This window comes from Rhinolophus sinicus, chromosome 3 (genome assembly GCF_057876585.1).
Source record: "Rhinolophus sinicus isolate RSI-liver-muscle chromosome 3, RSI-T2T, whole genome shotgun sequence".
Lineage (NCBI taxonomy): Eukaryota > Metazoa > Chordata > Mammalia > Chiroptera > Rhinolophidae > Rhinolophus > Rhinolophus sinicus.
In genome coordinates this window covers 117,960,308-117,981,378 of record NC_142503.1, presented here as the reverse complement: position 1 = coordinate 117,981,378, position 21,071 = coordinate 117,960,308, and the positions used below count along the sequence as shown (strand labels likewise).

At 35.9% G+C, this 21,071-nt stretch overlaps 1 protein-coding gene across 14 annotated transcripts in view; it reads right to left on the bottom strand.

Moving 5' to 3' along the window:
• The window catches only part of RALGAPA1 (Ral GTPase activating protein catalytic subunit alpha 1), a 212,644-nt gene that overhangs the window by 11,420 nt on the left and 180,153 nt on the right, over positions 1-21,071 (bottom strand). The gene's annotated exons all lie outside the window — the stretch shown is intronic.

Below are 21,071 nucleotides of genomic sequence, written 5' to 3'. Positions count from 1 at the left end.
ACCAGTACCTTGAAGTGTTGTTGCTTTTGAACAACCCACTCCAGGCTTCCTGTTTCAGCAGGCCTGATTGTGCTGTTAGCACAGAGAGGGCGAGAAAGAGAGAGAATATTTCTGTTGTTCACGAAAGCAACTATGGAAATGGCTGTCAAAATGTGGAGCAGCAGGCAGCAACATACAATTATCAAGAAAAACTCACATGCTGACTTCATGTCGTATAGTTCCTGAACTGAGAAATCAGTTAACCTTTCTTCTACAACTTTTAAAAGTTTTCCTGCTGTACTCAGTGTGCTATGTTGATAGGCTTTACATAAGACATTTAAATAAGTATAAACAACAATAAAAATTTGCCTATTGGTTCTTTTTTCACAGAATTTTTTCATTTTAATATTTTCTTCTCAAAATTCCTTTTTTTAAAAAAAGTTGCAATTCAATTACTGTAGTTCTACAATTCTAGATAGTATAGCCAAAGTCTACAATCAAGACCAAGAAAAAAATTTGAGGAAGCTAATTTAAAATGCTAATTCAATGGGAGAAACCATAACCAGTTACACTTACAAAAGGTTATTAAAAAGAGGAAAAGAGTGTAAGAGTAAAGGTAAGACTACTGTATTCATTAGGCACTTGACTTACACTGTGATGTCTTTTGCCCTCTAAATGGCTGAGGACTATTTTATTACAATTTATTTTATGCATCAAATATTGAAATAATCTGAATCTCAGTTCCTTGCTATCCATTATTTTCAATTCTATACACTGGGGTTGAACTTCAAAATAATTTTACTTCTAAAATGGGTAGCAATAGGACAAGATGCTATATTAAAATGACAGCAGTAAGGATTATATGGAAGGATCATATAGACATTTTTGAGTGTTGATGTAGAAAAGGAATATAGCACACTTTTAAAAGAGGGTATATGGTTCTAAATGGAAGAGGATGAAACTGATGGTTCAATCTAAATAATACCACATATCTCACAACTTGTTGGAAAGTACTTTTTTCATTGGGGGAGATTCACAGCTGCCGAATTTTCTGCAGTTAATAGAGTCCTTTGATTCACAGCAGTGCCCCTTGTACAAAAAATACTGGCCTTTGTGTATTACCAGAAACTAATTTTCTATTTGGCTGAAAAGGGAAAAATGGGGTTATTGCTTCTCCCTCCTACAGAGCTTTTCATTATGCCTGATGCACTCAACTTCTAAGCTCTTCTGAGAAAAAAAATAACTGAAGAGGCAAGAGGTAGAAAAATGAGCTTGTTAGCACATTAGAAGTGAAGTATCTTGGTGGGCCCTAGAAATTCCCAGTGGTGTGTTAACTTATCACTCTATGCATGCTGGCACTGATAGTCTCCCAATTGATCACTCTCTTTTCGCACCAAAGGTGCTGCCAGGAAGCAAAGGCTGAAGGCCCACAGGAGAACAGTCTGCTATCAAAACAAGCTGTTTTTAAAAGTGCTTGAATGGGTAAAATGCTTCATGAAAAGTAGGGTGGAGACACCTACCTGCTTTTAAAATGCTCTACTTTCACAAGGCCTATAAATGAAATATTTTACTTTTATCTTATTATATTTAGAGTTTACACAAAAATTAAGCCGAAAGAAAGCAAATGTTAATATTTCTAAACCAGGGAAGATATTTCCAATGTAGTGAAATTTATTAAAGCAAAAAATGACTGTCTAGATAAAATACATTTTGGAGTGTAATTCTATTTCACTATACAAAAGGAGATTTATAAAACTGAAGAAACCCTAATATAAAAAGATACAAATTAAAATTATCCAGCTATAATGTATTAATTTGTAAAAACACACGATGTATTTAATAAAATTACAAAATTTCTTCATTAGTGAAAACGATGATTTCTAAAACAATTTTTAAAGAGTGAAACAATCATTAATGGTTGAATTTAAATGAAAAAACTACAACACTCATCACGAATTAGACAGGCTAATGCCTGAAATTTCCTTTTTGGGGGGTTATCTTCAGAAAACACTCTTAGCTTAGTAAATAATTATAGTCTGTGGTAACTAACCTAAAAATTCTTTATAATTTTCAAAGTTTGATGTGGCCAAATAAGTTAACAAGATCAAAACAAACCAACCCAATCTATAGTACTTACATCTTTTTACTTTGGAAAACATGTCGTATTGAGGAGATTTAATGAACTCTAAGTACTTAAACCATAGTCTTAGGTCCACAAACAAGGGGCTTCTGGTGACTGAGATAATGAAAAAGTTGTCAACAGTGCTGTTAGCATCTGAAATGGTAACCATAAAATCCAAAGCGGTTAATTCCTATATCTCCTTATAATAGGTTAGATACTTATTTCTTAAAAGGCAGCTCTAGGGAAGAGTTATTAGTGCCTATAAATTGAGTGGCACATGCAAACTTGATGGCTACCAACAAAAGGATAGCTCAAGGTATATTCTTACTGTGAGTGCACGTTGCCATTAGCACTGAAATTAAAAACTGAAATGGGTGAGACGATAAAAAGGTAACGTGGTAAACTCACAAATTTAGAACAAAATTTAAAGTACAAGTCTAAGTTGAATTAAGAAGGTTTTTGTTGTAAATGTAAAACCACCTAAGCCAAAACTAGCTAATAAAAAGCCATTTGATGAGGGAGACTTTTAGCTGGTAGGAATCTTTAATACAGAACTAGCCAATCAAAAGAAATAACACACAGGTGCTGCAATCACAGCAATATAATTATCCACTAATCCTCCTTCTACTTTCTGTAAAAGCAGAAAAGGGAGGAAGGAATATTCTAAAAATAATGAAAACCAAACATTTTCTATAGCATAGTTTAAATCTAAGCTGTACTTCATAAAATTAACATTATTCATTTTAAGTAACTACTTTTTAAACTTATGTATGAAATTATTTGTGGTCCTCTGTCACTGTGTCAAGACCAGCTGTCAAGAAACGGGGGTTTAATTTCAGTCCAGTCCTGGAAAAGAGGTGCATGAATTCTCTGTGACACAGTTCATCTGTATGTTAAATGGGCATACCTCCATCTGCTCCTATTTATGTCATAGGGATGTTAAAGATAAAACATACAAATACAAGGCACCCAAAAGTCCTACACCTGTCCTGAAAATAGTTTATTTTGACCTTTGGGTCAAATCTCTGTAAATAACAGGTGCTGTCTCCATGAGGACAATTTTCAATGTCAGTTTAAGAAATATTCCTGTATTCATGAGCAAGAACTCTTTGATAATATTTCTTGTTTGTGGTATGTAGAGGGACTTTTCACTTATTTGGATGAGAGGAAACTGATTTCTCAGAAAAATACAATATGAAAAAAAGATACTCCAGAAGGTTAATCAGTCCATGTTTTTCATTTTACTGATATATAGGAAGAATAAAAGGTGGATTTGGTTTTAACAAAGCAACAGTCCTCCACAATAATTTTCTTAATAATGTAATGAAATTTTGAAATGCTTTTACTGTCAGAAAAGGCAACTTTCAGTTTTATGATCACTACTTCCATGGCCAGCCCAGTAGGTTGCACAAACATTTAGCTCAAATGTAATTTGTGGGTACTTCCAGTCAATTGGCGGAGTAGGCAAAGGCTGTGCTCGCTTCCTCCCATGTCCACATCAAAATTACAACTCAATTATAGAACAACCATCAGGGAGAACTACCTGATGACTAGCTGAACAGAAGTCCTATAACCAAGGATCCAAAGAAGCCACTACAAGACTTGTAGGAGGCCCTGAGACACAGAATGGGCAGGTCACATGCAATTAATAATTGGGAAGCGTATCTCGGATGTGGAAGTCCTCCCTGAGGAGTAAGGGGGTCCCAGCCTCACACTGGTCTCCCGAACTGGGGATATCAGTGCCAGCAAATGGAGTCCCTATAACATCTGGTTGTGAAAACCAGCAGGGATTGTGGCTGACTGAGATGAAGGGCGGCCGGAGTACTAGGTGTTCCTTTTGAGGAGCCACGCACAGACTAAATTGCTCACAAACTCACTTGCTCTGGGTTCCATTTCAGGGGTAGCAGCCTGAAGAGTGCCAGGAACATATGGGGAGGAAGTGAATTGACTGGCTTGGAGGTGACGGCTAGAGGGACCAAGGTCAGGGTGGATCTCTCTAGGGACAAAGTGCTAACAGGCACCATTGCTCCTTTGTTGAGCACTCCCCACACCCAGATTTCAGCACAGGCAGGCACCACATCTGAGCTCTCCATTAAGTTGGCTAATACCGCTCACCCCACTATAGTGATTCCCTGAGATTCCACCCCACTCAACCACGCTTCTGACCGAGCTGTTTCCCGCGGCTTTTCTACAGGAGTGGCTTGCCTCGGTATGTGCTGAGGACTTGCCTAAAATCTCTCAAGATTGACAAACCCCTAACAAGCAGGGGCTGGCCTCAGCGTGCCCTGTAATTCTTGCTAAATGGCTCCAAGCCTTGCACAAGGGACCAGTCTCAGCGCATTGTAACTCCCATCAGGTGGTCCCAAGTCTGGCATAAGCTTCAGTGACTGTTGGCTTGGAACGCAGCTTCAACTAAGTGGGTTCCAGCAAAAGAGGTGGCTGGCCTCAGCTTACATCGTGGTGCCCCTCAAAGGGTCCCAAACCCGGCACTAGTGGCAGCCCACCTTGATCTACAAGCAGCAATCAACCTCAGGTCACTTAGTAGCACCCACTAGGTGGCCCCAAACTGGGTACAAATGGCAGCTGACCTTGGCCTGCACTGGAACCCCTCCCAAGAGCCTCCAAAACCAACAAAGCTGGTGGATGGCTTCAGACCACAAGAGAGCATCACCCAACCACCTCCGCAAATGACATACTCGAAGGGCAGACTCAGCTGGCACCAGAGCCTCAATAAAGCAACTCCTACTCTATGGGGTCAATCCTGCACAACAGCTTGTCTGCTATAGCCACAGCCAGTCCTCACAGCCAGTCAGCCTGAGGGTCAATACCACCCACTGATGTGCCAATAGCAATCAAGATACAGCTACAACAGAAGGACACAAACAACCTACACAAGGGACATTTCTGGAGCACATGGCTCATGTGAACAGGAAGACTGTGCACTGGGCCTCACAGGACACTGACTACATAAGGCCACTCTGCCAAGACAAGGAGACGTAGCAGATCTACCTAACACATAGAAACAAATACAGGGAGTCAGTCAGAATAAGGAGGCAAAGAAACATATCCCAAATGAAAGAACATTTCACAACAAAGCAGCAGAATATACATTTTTTTTCAAGTGCACATTGAACATTTTCCAGGACAGACCACATGTTAGGCCACAAAACCAGTCTCAATAAATTTAACAATAATGAGATCATATCAAGCATCTGCTCCGATCACAATAGTATGAAACTAGAAATCAATTACAGGAAGAAAACTGGAAAACACACAAGCACGCAGAGGCTAAATAACATGCTACTAAAAAATGAATGGATTAATGAGATCAAAGAATAAAAAAATATTGTGAGACAAATTAAAATGAAAACATGATGACCCCAAATCTATGGGCATAGTCAAAGCAGTTCAAAGAGGGAAATTTATAGTTACAGGCCTACCTCAATAAACAAGAAAAACCTCAAATAAACAACCTAACCTTACACCTAAAGGAATTAGAAAAAGATGAACAAACAAAGGTCAAAGTGAGTAGAAGAGAGGAAACAGTAAAGGTCAGAGTGGAAATAAATGAAAAAGAGTCTAAAAAAACAATAGATCAATGAAACCAAGAGCTGGCTCTTTGAAAAAATAAAACAAAATTTATAAACCTTTAGCCAAAATCGGCAACAACAAAAAGAGAGAAGGCCCAAATAAAATCAGAAATGAAAGAGAAGTGACAATCAACACTACAGACCTACAAAGGACTATCAGGAAATACTACTCACAATTATATGCTAACAAATTGGACAACTTAGAAGAAATGGATAAATTCCTAGAAACAAAATCTTCCAAGGCTGAATAAGGAAGAAAACAGAAAATCTCAACAGATACCTACTAATTAAATTGAATCAGTAATCAACAAACTCCCAACAAACAAAAGCCCTAGACCAGGTGCTTCATGGGTGAATTTTACCAAACATTCAAAAAATTAATACCTGTCCTCAAACTATTTCAAAAACGGAAGAGGAGAGAAGGCTCCCTAACTCATTTTACGAGGACAGCATTAAGCTGATAAGAAAACTAGACAAAGACACTACCAAAAAAAAAAAAAAAAAGTTATAGGCCACCCTTGATAAACATAGATGCAAAAATCCTCAACAAAATATTAGCAAACTGAATCCAGCAGTACATTAAAAAGATCACACATCATGATCAAATGGGATTTATTCCCAGGATGCAAGGCTGGTTCAATAGCCGCAAATCAATTAACATGATACATAACATAAACAAAATGAAAGATAAAAATCATATGATCACATCAACAGAAGAAAAAGCTTTTGGCAGAATCCAACATCCATTTATGATAAAAACTCTCAGCAAAGTGGGGACAGAGGGAACAGACCTCAACATGATAAAGGCCATATCTAACAAATTGACAGTTAACGTGCTCAACGGATTAAAGCTAAAAGTGTTTTCCTTAAGAACAGGAACAGGACAAGGAAGTCCACTTTCACCACTTTTATTCACACAGTATCAGAAGTCTTAGCCACCATAATGAGACAAGAAAAAGAAATAAAATGCATCTGAATTGGAAAGGAGGAAGTAAAACTCATTATTTCAGATGACATGATACTATACAAGGTGTGATCAAACAAATATGGTGTTTATAAATAAAAAAAACTATTACAATAAAAGACACATTGCCATTAATCCCCCTCAGAATACTCCCCCTTGCTTCGAACACACTTATGCCATTGTTCTTGCCACTTTCTAAAGCAGTTTTGGAAGTCCTCTTTCATGAGTCTCTTTAGCTGTGTTGTGGCTGCCTTGATGTCCTAAATCATTTTGACTTTGGGAAAGAGCCAGAAGTCGCACGGGGGCAGATCTGGTGAATAAGGTGGATGAGGACGCACCATAATGTTTTTATTTGACAGAAATTGTTGTATATCAGAAGCGATGTGTGACACGGAGCAGTGTCATGATGGAAGATGATTTATGGCACACTTTAAAACACACCTTCTCTCAATTATAGCTCACACCTGACTGACTGCACTGAACAAGTTGAAACTTGTCACACACTGTTACTAAAGGTTTTGACGCACCGCTTCCTATATTGAAGATTCCTGCCTTTCCATTGGATGGCACTCATCAGCAGCATTCACTGTGTTTTGTGATCATAATGGAAAGATTCTGTGTCACACATTGCTTCTGGTCTGGCAATTTCCATCAAATAAAAATATTATGGTGTGTCCTTATCCACTTTATTCACCAGATCTGGCACTGTGTGACTTCTGGCTCTTCCCCAAAGTCAAAAAGACCATGAAAAGTAAACGTTTTTAATCAGTTCAAGACACTGAGGCAGCCATGACAGAGCAACTAAAGACACTCACGAAAGGTTTCCAGCATTGTCTCAGAAAGTGGCAAGAACAAAGGCCTAAGTGTGTTTGAAGTGTGTGTGTGTGGGGGGTATTTTGAGGAGGATTAATGGCAATGTCTCTTACTGTAATAAATTGCTTTTTAAATTTAAACATTCACCATATTCTTTGATCACACCTTGTATTTATAGAGAACACTAATGAATCCACCAAAAAACTATTAGAACTAATAAATTCAGTAAAATAGCAGAATACAAAATTAATATTCAGAAATTGGTCACATTTTTATATACCAATAATGAACTACCAGAAAGAGGAATTAAGAAAATAACCCCATTTACAATTACATTAAAAAAACACACACAAAAAAACCCCAAGGAATAAATGTAACTAAGAAGGTAAAAGTTCTGTACTTGGAAAACTATGAGACACTGAAGAAAGAAACTGAAGAAGATACAAATAAATGGAAGTATATACCGTGCTCATGGATAGGAAGAATTAACATTGTTAATCCAAAGCAAACTACAGATTCAGTGCAATCCCTATCAAAATACCAATGGCATTTTTCACAGAATTAGGACAAATAATCCTAAAATTTACATGGAACCACAAAGGACCCTGAATAGCCAATGCAATCGTGTGAAAAAAGAACAAAGTTGGAGGTATCATGCTATCTGATATCAAACTATACTACAAGGCTGTGGGAATCAAAACAGCATGGTACTGGCACAAAAGCAGCCACATAGATCAACAGAACACAGATCAGAATACAGAACCCAGAAGTAAACCCATGCCTATATAGCCAGTTAATTTATGACAAAGGAGGCAAAACTACACAATGGGGTGAAGATAGGTCTATTCAATAAATGGTGTTGGGAACACTGGATACATACAAAAATTGAAACTGGATCACTTTCTTACACCATATACAAGAATAAACTCAAAATGGACTAAAGACTTAACTAACTGCAAGACCCAAAACCATAAAACTTATAGAACATAGGCAGTAAACTCTTTAACATCTTGGTAATATATTTTTTGGATATGTCTCCTTGGGAGACAAAAGAAACCACCACTAATCACAAGGGAAATGCAAATTAAAACTGCAATGAAGTCATCTGTCAGAATGGCTATTATCAAACAAGTGTTGGCGAAGATGTGGAGAAAAGCAAACCCTCATGCAGTGTTGGTGGAATTGCAAATTGGTACAGCCACTATGGAAAACAGTATGGAGTTTCCTCGAAACATTGAAAATAAAACTACCATATGACCCAGCAATTCCACTTCTGGGCATTTACCTGAAGAAATGCAAAACACTAATTCAAAAAGATACATGAATCCCTATGTTCACTGCATTACTTACAATAAATAGCCAAGATACGGAAGCAACCTAAGCATCCATTGATAGATAAATGGGTAAAGATGTGATACATACAGAGGGTGCCAAAAAATGTATACACATTTTAAGAAAGAACTGTATTAAAATTATGCTGATGGTGACCACTTTGAGCACCTCTTGTATTGCAGAAGTCAAACATGACTTGTATTCATATTTTGTTACCAGTATATATTGAGTATTACAGTTTTAATACAGTTTTTTCCTTTCTTAAAATGTGTATATATATTTTTGGGACCCTATATATATGCTGTACACAGCACGAATGAATATAAAATATAATTTTTCAGAAAAAGGAGTTATGAAAAACATAATTGTAAGCAGACTTCAAAGACACATCGTTGCTTAACTTCCTCTTAAATTCAGGTTTAATGTTTTCTTTTGTAAATAAGAAAAACCTATTGGCTCCTTTTTAAGTAAAGGCAAAGTATGAAGTATTTAGATCTGTGCTGAATGTCTTAGCCTCAGGGACTTAAGGCCCATTTTGAAATTCCAAATTTAGTAAGCACTTGCCTACACTCATATTTCTGTGGCTTCTTTGCAGTTTTAGCACTTAAGAATTTCATGTCCCTTCTTTGTATGAAGATTCCAAGAACAGTAATTGTAGGAAGAGGGAGAGTTTTGCCTACAGACTATAAAAAATTGTGGAGAGTACTACTAAACAATATTCATCAAGTTTGTAAGACGGTTGGTAGGCTTGGAAATTGGCTATGTATGGTGGCAGTTTTCACCTCATAGAACTTGACAAATGTCACAAATTGGGGTCTCCCCCTGCTCTTGAGGGCCAGTTGTTAAACACCAAGTATGCCTCTTTCCTCATGTTTGTTCTCCTAAAAAACTAGTGAGGAGACTAATGTCATGGGAGCAGAGGCCATGTCTTATCTTTACATATATTGCTAGCACCTAATACAGGGCCCAGTAGTACTCAATGACTGTTTATAAATTATAGAAAGAATGAATAAAATTGGTTAAGAGACTGTTATGCAGACAGCCCACTTCCTCTAATCCCAATTTGGCTCTCCAGAGGCAAATCCCTTTGGGGTAAGTATAGTTGGGACTTTTCTAGAATTGGATATAGAGTTTGTATCCTATTTGTGAGAAAGAGTTTGGTCTCGACCTTACCCTTGATCTCGCTGACCTCTTTTGGAAGAAAAAGTGAATAAAACACAATGCATATTAAAAAAGTTAAAGCACATAGGTAAGGACTAACATTAAAAGAAAAGAAAACTGATAACTTCTCAAAAAATCCTAATAATGGCCTAAAGAAAAAATTCTATAAGCATCGCAAGTAATTACAACTCACTACAATTAGGTTTGAAATAAACATTTTGCCCCACTGTTGTGACAATTTTTTTAACTTAAAAAAATTAAAAAATTTTGGGCGGCTGGATGGCTCAGTTGGTTAGAATGTGAGCTCTGAACAACAGGGTTGCCGATTCGATTCTCACATGTGCCAGTGAGATTGAAGGCACAGTCCTCCATAACTAGATTGAAGGACAATGACTTGGAGCTGATGGGCCCTGGAGAAACATACTGTTCCTCAATAAAATTTACCAAAAAAAATTAAAAATTTTTCATAAATTCTATAATGGTATGAGACAACTAACTTTGTTAAGTTAATTCTATTCAAGTAGCCATCTATAGTAAAAGAGAAAAGGGAAAAAACTTGGTGAACATGTCCATAGATGAAATCAAATGGAGGGTAATTTCAAAACCATTTTAGATCTCCAAAACTGCTCTGGACACCATAAAAGTAAAGGTAATAATATACTTGAAAAATAATACTTAGAAATTCAAATATTTGGATTTTTCCAAAGGCCATCTTGAGTGGGTTCATCTCCAGGCATCATTTATTGAGACTATTTTAGGACAGTATGAACTAGAAGAAGAATACAACAGTGATCTATCATTACTTTCAGGAAACTTAGCAAAATCAGCGAAAAGTTTATTCAGCGACAAGCCTTGCCTTGATGGAGAATACAGAGATTTGCTTGGAAAAACAAAGCTGCTGACAGGTAGAGTTGGGACTAGAACTTGGTCATTTAATAGTCCAGTGCTCTTTCTACATCCAGTCTCAAAGATCTGAGCTTTGTATGGAGAAAAAAAATGGTAGAAGAGGTATTTTAGCTCAAGGTTGGCCAACACAATGAATATTAGCTTAAATTCTAAGACTGGCAATTTCTGAAAAAATGTTGTTTCTATACTAGAATATCATATGTAGTATAGTAAAAATACTTGGCATGTTCTAAAATAAAAATAAAACAAACTACATTGGCTTTTTAATTCTAAAAGGCCTTGAAATATAATATCTTCAGACATTCTGAGGCAGTATCATTACACAGGGTCTTGAAAAAATAAGGAAAGAGAAGAATTTTATTGAGATACAGAATTTGGGTAGATATATATTTTGTATTTTATATATTATCAAGAATTTCATGACTACTATTATCAGTAGTAAAGTGGCAAATTTTCCTGAAATATACAGGGTAATTTTAAGTATCCCACTGACAAATGGGCACTACTCATTTATAAGACAAAAGTAAACTATATTGCTTACGTTGGTAAATTAATACTCCATTTCTTTCCTACAGTAGCTAATTTCTTCAAGAAATGTTGTCTAGTTCACATTCAGTAAAAATAAAATTCCCCTAAACAAATAGCATGAATCTTGGTACTAACATTTTTTTTTGTACTATGTTAATAGAAATTCTTCTACAAGTCTGCAACAGGTTATGCCAAATTATTGTGTATAATTTTTATGATGCCTTATATTAATGAAATTCTTTAGTAGTTGATACTATCTACACCATGAAGGAAAAGCTGTGATTTGTCAGAATAGACAAAGCTGGGCTTTAATCCATCCTTTTAACCATACTGCCAAGTCTATATTGTTTTCACTGCGTCTCAATTAAGAGACAGGCAGGACACCTGGTACTTCTTTATCTAAGTCCCATGGGCTGCCAGATGACTCAAAATCCATAACAGGTGCTAAGGCAGTGTGAGCATAGTCCTATTATTGAAAGCTGGATTTGAATAAAATTTGGACCATATATAATTGCTCATAAATCAGTCAATTACTAAATGAAAACATTAAGTAAAAAGTTGATAAGCCCAATTCTACCAAAGTTCATGTAAATACGTTTAAAAATATTAATCTTAAATAAATGGGATTAAAAATCTAAACCTACCTAAAGGTTCTGAAGATCCTTCCTGATTTAATAATCCAATAATCACTGGTTTCTAAAAAGCACTAATGTGATTATTAAATATGTATATCTGCTTCACTTTCATGATAATTGCATGAAGCAAAACATCTAAAAGACACACTGAGTTACCTGGATTTCAAATTTAAGAAAATTAAAATTATGGGATCTTATTCTTGATAAGATCTACTTGAGGATATTATCATTAAGTAATGAGACTTTCACAGTCAACAGAGAACTACTTCAGAATCATCAGTGTTAGAGTTTAAAAAACATGGAGGGGGAGACTAGAAAAAAATCACTTTGTGTTGTTCCTTTTGGGAACAAAAATTTCAGTACATTAAAGTAAGAGAAATGAAAGTATGTGTTTGAATTAAATATTAAACTTGAGCTCTGTCAGAAGATTGCAAAAAGGAAAAAAATAACTAAATAAGTGAAATTTTACAGTGTACAATTACTTAAGTGTTATCTCAACCTAAATGTGCACTAACTTAATTAAGATTTTGTTTAAATGCTAAAATTATCAGGAGTACAAAAAAGTGATTCATTATCATGGTAAGTAGTAACAAAGTACAGCAAACTGTCATTTAAGACAGTGTCATACAATCTATGATAAACAGTATATTGGCTTAAACTAATGCATTATATGCCCCCAGAGAATGACAGGCTTAGAGACTGGACTTTAACATCAAAATCTACCCATTAATCTTGACTTAAATATAATCTATTCTGCAGTAAAAGGAAGAATGGGCATTCAATGAATTACTGTTTTTGAAATATTGCACTGGTGCCCATTTACTAAAATCATTTAAGGGGACATGAGGAGATGGAATACTAGTAAATTTTACAGACTGTTACTAATTTTACAAAACATGCATCTTATTTTCCCCCAACTTAGCAAGAGCATCTCATTTTAAAAAAAATTATAGATTAAAAAGGGCTTAAAATATCTCCCTCTGATCCTTTGAAAGCATAATATTTATAATTATAATACTGCAATATAATTTAGTCAATTTAAGCTCAGCTGAAAAAAAGAATCACCTATGGAAATATACTGTGAAATTCAGGATCCTTGGAGCTAAAAAAAACTTTAGTTTTTTTAACGGTTGTAGACTGTTTTTGTGCATCAGAACCACCAAGTACTTGATTAGACTACCAGAAAGCAATGGAAAGGCCTAGAGTAGTGTTTATACCAATATTATGGCATACAATGCTTCATAAAAAAAGGAAACAACCCTCACATTTTAAAAGATATCCAAAATAGACTTAAACATGAAAGAGATTACCACGAATGACTGAAATTAATTTAAGTTACTCATTTAAATGACAAATCTGGTATTTAATCTAACGATTTGTTGACTAGTTTACCTTTAGTGCATTATTTTAGCACTTGAAATTGTAACGTATAAAGTTTTACATTTCTGTATTAATATAGCTTATATATATTCAGATGGTATTTGGGAAGTCTAAAAAGCACAGTGCAAAGGAAATTAAGCCAAATTTGTCTTTATCCTTACCTGATATATGAATTGTGATCGTTTTAATCCACTTTCCCTCATTTTAAAATTTTTATAAAGGTTTAAAAAATACAATATTTTCACCTAAACGAAAAATATCATAAGGCAAAACTGACTTTTGCTATAATCTTGTAGGCTGAAAATGAGTGTCATGTTAACAAGGAATTACTACAAGCGGTTGCTTAAATGTATTTATTTGCTTTCTTTTCACTTTTTGATAGTAGGTATGTGCTAAATAAAAGCCAACCACTCCTATCAAGAGAGTAAGTAAATGTAGAAACATCAGTTCCCCAACAGCTATTTCTGCTCCTTCTGTTTTCTGAACAGCAATTAGTAAAGCAACCCCTTCCCCTCCTCCCTAGTGCTGTCAAGCTGTTCAGAGCAGTTTGCAACTCAACAATGGTACTATTGTGAATGCTCTCTGGGCTTCCTTCCCACAGAGAGTTAAATGGGCAGTTCCTGCTGCCCATGATTGGTGTCCAGTGAAATAATACTCAAGAGCCAGGTTTTATCAGCTTCACGCCAAAGAAGTGAAGCCAGGGAACCCAAGCCTTCATATCATACTGGACCATATGCCAACCCTGATGGCCCCAAAGGTTTATCACTAAGAATCAGGATCCATCATGTCCCTTGTGAAATTTCACTTCACATACCTTATGTGAAATGCAAAGCTTCACTAAAAACCGAACCTCCTTTACAATTGGCATGAACAGATGGACGGTAACAGTGGTTTGGCAAGCAAAAGTTAAGATTTAAATAGGCTGTATTCTAGGCTGTGTTTGAGAGGAAAAGCAGTTAGAAGAAAAATGGGGAGATTTGTGACCCATAGTTTAATTTTAATTTCATTATTGAGTTATTAAAAATTCAATAGTTAAAGCCCTTATGTTTATTAAAAGGAAAAGAATGGATTAAAAAAGCACTGAGATTCCTATGTCAAACAAAGTTCAAGACTAATTTCAGCTTTACAGTCTTCATTCTTTGCTCTGAAATCCCCAAGTAGCATCTGAATTTACTGCTGCTTTTATATTTAAACAAAGACTAGAATAAAACTTGTACATTATGTGGTAGGTGTGGTGAATAATAATTTGAGCATACCAGTTCACCCTCATAACTAATATCAACAACATAAAGGTTTAAAGGAGGAAAAAAACCCTGGTGTAGCACAGGTAAGAAGTTAATAACGATGGAAATAGAGAAACTTCAAGTTTTGTTGTTTTGGAGAACAGTTTATCCATCATCTGATAGGGTCCTCTATCTTCCTTCTGGTGCACTATGATATGACCCAACTGTCTAGATCGGCATATGTGGATCATACTGTCACACTGGATTTGACAAAAGAGATAAGATGGTGGTAGTGCTTTCTTTTCCTTTGCTATTTTTGCTGCAAAGCCAATGTACTATCAGAATAGGATAAACATACTTCATTTATCAATAACATGTAAAAGTACAATGGGTTGTTATGCAAGAATGAAGAGTCTATCATGAAACTAAAGAATTATGAACATCTCAACTGCTTTTTTAAATGGCAAATATGTGTAGGTGTAAAGATTATCAAATATTTAGAGATCTTAGTCTCATTAAGAAAAATAACACTAGCGATTACTGTTATTAGCCTAGCAATTACTTTGCAATCATTAAAAAATAGAGACTTTATTTAAATGCTAATCTAACAAACTTATTTTGGAAAGAATTTACTAGAAGAGGAAAATAATACATTCAAGCTGTGTTCTGCTATGCAACAGGTAAAAAGGATATAAAACCAGAAGGAACTGTCACGTTAGACAACAATTGTTACATTACTGGCCGTAACATAGAGAAAACCAAGTTTATGCTGGTTTTCCTTCTGCTTGACTACATTATCTGGTTTTGACCTATGTCTTAATCTCATCTTCTACTACTCTTTCCTGTGCTTTCTACTACGCAGTAGTGCGGAACTCCTCGTATTTCTCGACCACATCACACTTTTATCCCGCCATGCCCATTTCCTACGCCTGAAAAGCTCTTCCCTGGCCTTGTCTGCCAGGTAAAGTTCCATATGTCTTTGAAGTAATTAGCAGAACATGGTTCCTCAGTAAAGCCATTCCTAATTTCTCCTCCTCACTATCCTCTCCCACTTTAATGAAAACTAATCACCTTTACCATCTTATTTTGTAACATCATTATTGCTGGACTCTTCAGAGTGCACTTCAATCATTGGTTGATTGATTCATTCATTCACTCACAGGGGTCTCCCTTTCTCCTCCACCAGACTGTAAACTCCTTGAAAGCAGTGATTGTGTTTCTATCCCTAGCTTTTCTCTCATACTGTCTCCCATATAGTAGGTAGTCAATAAATACTGGTGAATAAATGACAGGCCCCAAATTGCTTAGTGACCTTTATTGGGGGGTGGTGGTGAATATAGCCTTTTAAAAAATATTTAAATTTGTCATTTAGTACATTGAGTTCTTGGTGGAGAATAAAAATTTAAAATAGCTCTAGAATACAATGATAATAGAAATAGAAGTTGGCTATGTACTGAAGTCCTTTTTGTGAGTTCCCACAGTTTAAATATAAGCGAAGTCATTATTCTTAGTCCATATTAGAACTTTAAAAAAGATCATCTCTAGAGAACATTAAGAGATACTACTTTCAGACATATTGGTTTCAACCTCACAGAATAAACTTCCTTCATTATTATCAAAAGTTTATTACATATCAGAGAGAGAGCTATTTATTGCTTTTACATCTTTTTGAAAGAACACAGGCAGATGTGTTAGACCCACACTCAACATCTCTGAAGGTATGCAATAAAACATTTCCACAATGATTGTAAGGAAGCCTCTTAAAATACCAGTAACAGGCATAAATACCAGTAACATATCCTTGAAAAGAATAGCTGAACAAATTAAAATTAATGTAGAAAAAAACTACATTAGAGTCACGATAGAAGTGCTGCACATATCCAGAACCCCTGTTTAAATAATTACTCTGTGTGCATACACAGACTATAAGGTTTGGCAGAAAAATCCTGGCCAAGGGGATATTTCGTCACAAGTTTTGCAGCAAGAAATCCTGCAGTAGCAATGCCCACTGTTTTTAATGCAGGAGACTTCACTGCTCCCATCACAGAGCAGACTGTTAGGTAAAACAAGGATGTTTGCCGCCTCTTAGAGACGCCCCACTACAACAATTAATATCAAAGGCGCAAGGACTACAAGCATTTCAGAGGCCACAAAACCTGGATCACTTAGTTGATGAGACATTTTACTTAAAGAATTCTTTCGAAGCATGAATGACCATGATTATAGATCTTAGCCTACTTAACAAATAACCAAATTTGTCCATGAAGTGTAAGACTTTCATTTAGAAGGATATAGAACAAATGACACTTAGAAGATGTTGATAGCGCCCAATGACGTAGGTGGTGGCAAAGCTCAAGAAATAACCCTGAGGACCTCAGCAGTGTCTCACTCCCAGAGGCGCTCCGGGCTCTCTCCTGTGGCTACCACCTTCCTTGTCATTCAGCACAAAGTGTGACCCTTCAGGGCTACAGCCATGTGCTAACTAACTCCTTCCTAGGAGGACACCAAATTGTACTCTCCCCATCTGTCACTGTCATCAACTCAAAGGTGTCTTAACTCACTTGTCTCAACATATTCCTCTTCCCTCTTAGAAATGGAGGGGAAAACCTCATTGATTACTGATCTCTGAAAATTATCTTCATTAATCTATAATGCCCTCTAATAAAAATATACTGATTAATCAGTCATGTATTGTTCATGTATCAGAGGCAAGTCCCTCTGTTCCTAGATTTCCTTTTCTTACCTATCTGGCATGTTCTTACATTGTAGCCTAGACTAATACAAACCACAAATTATAATGAGAACAAAACAAAAACAAGCAAACTTAAAAGTACACAGGCAAATGAATAGAAATTTTCTGTTAAAGAGAAAAAAATGAATACTTAAGAACCCATCCATTCATGAATACATCTACTCTATACTATTACAACGAACTACTAGCCACCTACTACTGTGTTAGAAGTCAGTGAATTGGGCCAGCCCGGTGGCTCAGGCGGTTAGAGCTCCATGCTCCTAACTCCGAAGGCTGCTGGTTCGATTCCCACATGGGCCAGTGGGCTCTCAACCACAAGGTTGCCGGTTCAATTCCTAGAGTCCTGCAAGGGATGGTGGGCTCGGCCCCCTGCAACTAAGATTGAACACGGCACCTTGAGCTGAGCTGCCTCCCGGATGGCTCAGTTGGTTGGAGTGCATTCTCTCAACCACAAGGTTGCCGGCTGGACTCCTGCAAGGGATGGTGGGCTGTGCCCTCTGCAACTAGAAACGGCAACTGGACCTGGAGCTGAGCTGTGCCCTCCACAACTAAGACTGAAGGGACAACAACTTGACTTGGAAAAAAATCCTGGCAGTACACACTGTTCCCCAATAAAGTCCTGTTCCCCTTCCCCAATAAAAAAAAAAAAAATCTTAAAAAAAAGAAGTCAGTGAATCAAGGATATGTAAGGCTTATTAATATGAGCACACACATAGTAAGTCCAATAACAAAATGTTACAAGGCAGTGTATTGCTTAGTGAAGAAAATTTTTTTTTACAAAGTTATCTTATTGGGGTCATGCAAAATGAGGATATTAGGTGGAAAGAAGTAGAGAAGGGGCATTCTTGGGGCAAAAACATGGGCCTAAAAGAAGAGAAGGCATTTAGGGATGAAAAATATGGCTGAGCGGGATACACATAGGGTGTCCTGAGTGTCAGTGTGATGCGAGATGAGAGTAAGGGTGGGGGATGGAGTTGGAGAGGAGTACAGGTTATGTCTGACAAAACTACAGTGAGAAATATGAGCTTGGGAGGGTAAGCTAACAAGAATTGCTTGCAGGTAGTCAAAAAATTTAGATAAGAATTTCAATAAACAGTCAAGAGCCATCAGAACTCTTAGTATACTTAAATATGTGTTTTAGAAGAATATTTCCAGTGTCAATGTGGAGGATAATAATAGAACATCATCAACTACCAGGTAGCTACCATTTTCTGAGCTCTTGCTACATGATAGGCTGCTTAGTGCTTCGAGTAGATAATCTCATTTAATCCTACAACAATCCTGAGTTTGATACTCTTTTACCAGATTAAAAAAGAAATTAGACATAAAGACAGTGAGGTACTTAAGTGGTTCTAGATTCTGAAGCCCATGCTTATATCTCAACAGTCAGCTTCCAAATTTTAAAATATAATTAATTTGTAAATTAAGCACAGTGCATACTTATCAATATTATCTTCTAAGGAAATGATCTGCAAAAGACGATACATAAAATTATGTAGTTTCTCAATAAACTCACTTTCGTCTAACATGAAATGGCAGCAATATTGATGAGCCTCCCTAAGAGGTTTTATAATGTTCTATCATAATGAATGGCAAACTTCATTAGTAGAGCCAATCAATTACATTTCATTTCATTTTGCATCAGGTTCTTTACATTTGAGTAGTAGAATGGTAGGGATAACAAACTGTGACTAATTGAAGAATGATCATTGACTTCTGGTAATTTGTCTGATAAAGTTAAACAGAAACCCAATTCTGGCATTTAAGAAAAAGTCAAATCTAAACAGATTAGAAAAAATCAAATAATATTGGTTTGAAAGGAAAGAATACTAAATTTAAAGTGTTTTTAAAAGAGGCTGTTTAATTTTAGAATCCCCAATAATGTACATTTCAGAATATTACATGTATATTACATACATAAATGCATACATGTAAAGCCACGAAATATAAATTATAAGAATTAAAATAGACATGCTGCATTCCATCTACTCAAATCTCACCATTTGAGGCCCATATTTTCTATACATTCTTCCCTGGTTTTTTAAATATCAAGTAATGAATTCTTCCTTGAACTTACACAGCATTTTATCTATAACCTTACTATGACACATTGTATTTTGTGTCATAATTATTAACGCACATATTATTCTCTGCTATTAAATTATAAGCTTACTGTAGACAAGATTACCATCTGATTTGTCTTTGCATCTCTCTCAAAAATCTTTACCATTACCATGTAAGTAATCAATAAATATTTTTGATAGAAGAAAAGCAGTAAAGTTCTATATTTTGACCTGGTGGTGGTTAAACTGTAATTATTCACATGTAGTACATTTAGGATTTATGTACTTTTCTCAAATTATATTTTTCAGTAAAGGTTAAAAAGAAAAACTGAAGAAAAAAATAGGACACTTGAGATGATTATGTCAACTTGGCTAGGAGACAGTACCGTTTTTGGTAAAACACTAGTCTAGATGTTACTGTGAAGGTATTTTTTAGTTGTGATTACCATTTAAATCAGGAGACTTTAAGTAAAGCAGAGTATTCTCCATAATGTGGGTGGGCCCCATCCAATCAGTTGAAGGCTTAAGAGAAAAGACTGAGGTTCCCAAGGAAGGAAGGAATTTTACCTTCAGATGCCTTCGGACTCAAACTGCAACATCAGCTCTACTCAGGAGCTCCTGCAGATTCTAGACTTGCTAGTCTCCACAATCATGTGAGCCAATTTCTGAAAATCAATCTTTCTCTATGTGTACACACACACAATCTCTCTATTGATTCTGTTTTCCTAAGAACTCTAATACAACATAATTGTATGGTGTAACTTCTGATAACTTCTATGCATAATAAATCTCACATTAAAAAAGAGAAATAGTATATACATGATAGCATCATATTTAACATTTGTAAATAGTCGAAATGTCTCTAGGATCAAAATAAATAATTGTTTTAAAAATCTATTTAAGAAATGGAGTCATGAGAGCTAAGATCATAAATTGATGCTTTGGATTATTCCCATTGCAAAAAAAAGTAAAAAACAAACAAAAACAAAAAAAAACCCAACACAAAAAAAACAAAGAAACTCCAAAACAAAATAAAACAAACCAATACCCTCCTTCCCCCAAAAGTCCCCAAACTCTGTGTGTGTCTCTCTCTCAACAGGTAACTAATACATGATAGTTAAGATCAACCTGAAATACCCCTCAGGTCCAACGGCTTCCCAGAATCTGCCTACTCTTCCTCCCCAGTGTTACACTTCAATTGTAATTGCATGCTCAAACCAACAAATTGAGCTCGAGACAAAAAAAGTACCTAGCTGACAAAGTCAGAGATCACAAGAAAATGCTTTTCAAGTACAAGTAATGCAAGAAATGACAAGTGAAGGAGAGGTTTCAAAGCTTGAAAGACAGTCATCAATACTGACAGATTACTGTAATTCTGGCTGCCAGCTACGATCGATTTGGGCAGCATATGACAATCAATATTGTCCTCATTTAGTGAACAACATTAGATTCATAGTTACAGAAGATGTTCCAAGGATAAAATTTAAACTGTATTTAATGATCATAAATAGCACAATTTATGCTGTGGAATCTTAGTGGGTACTTTTATTGGGCATAAAATAACTGACACAGCAGTATAATTATCCAAATATAATTGAGTTTATTACATATTCTTTTACCCCT